We start from the raw sequence: 2,359 nt of genomic DNA, 5'->3' as shown, positions 1-2,359 counted from the left end.
GCCCAATCTCAGCTACAGCCTTATCCAGTTTTCAACTCAGAACTGTTTGTACATTGAAAGATGCTGCCTAGTGCTACTCAATAATCAAGGAGTAGGGGGTGTTCTGCTTAATGGCTGCCTGATTGACACTTATCCCTTGGAAACAATATCCAAAAGGCTTAATATTTAAAAATTCTCAGTCCAGGCACTGTGTCTCATGTCTGTAATCCCAGAGCTTTGGGAGGCTGAGGTGGAGAATCACTTGAGGCCAGGGGTTCAAGACCAGCCCAAGTAACATAGGAAGACCTCATCTCTCCAAAAAAAAAAAAAAAAAAAAAGAAAAGAAAAAAAACAAGGCCAGGCATGGAGGTACATATGTGTAACATATGTGTAGTCCCAGCTCAGGAGAATTACTTGAGCCCAAAAATTTGAGGTTCTGGTGAGCCATGATCATACCACTGCACTTTAGCCTGGGTGACAGAGTAAGACTCTGACTCTAAAAAAAAATAAAATAAAATTCTTACATATTGATCTGTTACCTTGGATAAGTTGTCAATGAATTAAGGTAAGAAGACAGAACACGGAAATGGGAAATTGTCTTTCCTATCTTTCACCTTTCTCTCTATTTTGCAGAGTTGTAGTTGCATCATGAAAGCATTCACCTTCAAATGGCTTCTTGAAAATGTATGAAAAGTAAAAGGACTATATTTTCTCCTCCAAATTTCTGGGATCCCTACCAGGATTCAGTTGGGGTTCTCCTCTTTGTGTGGGTACCTGTGAGCATGGCAGCTGGAGTGGGCAAGGGGGAGGCTCTTCTGTGTCTCTTCCTCCTTATTTCATGTGATGCTGCTCCAGAGGCCTGGCTTGAAAAAAAGCAGGACATTTGGCTTAGACAGATGGAGGGCAGGGTCATTTTCAAAATGAAATGAGTGCACAAATCACACTGTGAAATTGGCATGACCATCACTGCTGCTGCGATAGACCAACTTTTATTTGGTCTCTGATAAGCATATGGGGAATAGATTAGTTTTTTGGGTGGTAGAGGAGGGAAAGGAGGCCCTTTAATTAATGATAGAAATTCTGGAAAGCAATAAACAGGGTAGAATATCATAAAGTATCTTTTTTGCTTATAACAAAATCTTGAAAAGCTGGAGCGTATATCAAAAAGTAAGTCTGTAGTACCACTCCCAGCAGTAAGAAAGCATTTGGTGTTTACAATAAAATGATTTAGCGCCTTATCGAAAGGAATTTAGCTTTCAGGAAATAGTTTAGGACTTACAGTAGATTTTGCTGAATAAGCAGAGGTATGTTCACCGTGTAGAAGAATTCCATTTAAGTAAAATGTATAGGAGCAAAAAGCATGTTTGGCTCTTAAGATGTTTGTGTTTCTGCCTGCCAAAATAGGCATGTATATTCTATTTGGCAGTCTCATTGGAAGTGATTGTTTCACGAAAATAACTGCTTCTTGTTGGTAAACATTGTTTATTTATGAGTATTTCAACCGCAACTGTGGACAAACATCTTTCTTAATAAAGGAAAGTGGTTTCTGCAAAACCACTTTCTACTTGTTATTTCTGTCTCCCATTCATTCCAGGGCATTTTCTTTAGGCATTTCAGTTATGGGATTTAACTTTTTTCTCTGGTAGTTCCAGCTCTGTTAATATTTTAAATAGTAATATATTTTCTTCTTAAATATGCCTTGCTTTTGAGAAATGGTTTTTATTTCTGGGTTTATAGTATTGCTATGGTTTGAATATGGTTTTTTTCCCACCAAATCTCACAATTTGATTACTAGCACTTTGGTGCTGGGAGGTGTTTGGGTCCTTGGGGTGGATCCCTCATGAATGGCTTGGTGCCATTCCAGTAGTAGTGATAGTTATTGCTCTCATGAGACCAGATTAGTTTTCGTGGAAATGGATTAGTTCCCACAAGAGTGGGTTGTTACAAGGCAAGATGCCCTTGGGTTTTGCCCCTTTACATATGTCCGCTTTCTCTTTGACCTTCTTTCATGTTACGATACAGCACAAACACCCTTACCAGAAGCTAAGCAGATGCTGGCACCTCGCTTCTTGTACTTCTCAGCCTGCAGAACCATCAACCAACTAAACCCCCTTTTTTTTGTAAATTACCGTCTTGGGTATTTATTCTATTAGAGTAACACAAAATGGACCAACACAGAAAATTGGTTCCAAGGAGTAGGATTTGCTCTGTGGATACCTAAAAATGTGGAATCTACTTTGGAACTATGTAATGGGCAATGGTTGAATGAATCTGGAGGAGGAGCAGTCTGGAAAGAGATTGTATGCAATGAACAGCGCATTAAGGTCAGTTCTGGTGAGGGCTTAGAAAAAGACGAAAAGATGAGGGAAAATTTGGAAGT

The sequence above is a fragment of the Callithrix jacchus genome, chromosome 6 (genome assembly GCF_049354715.1).
Source record: "Callithrix jacchus isolate 240 chromosome 6, calJac240_pri, whole genome shotgun sequence".
Classification (NCBI taxonomy): domain Eukaryota; kingdom Metazoa; phylum Chordata; class Mammalia; order Primates; family Cebidae; genus Callithrix; species Callithrix jacchus.
The sequence above is the reverse complement of the archived record's forward strand: the minus strand, read 5'-3'. Positions refer to the sequence as shown.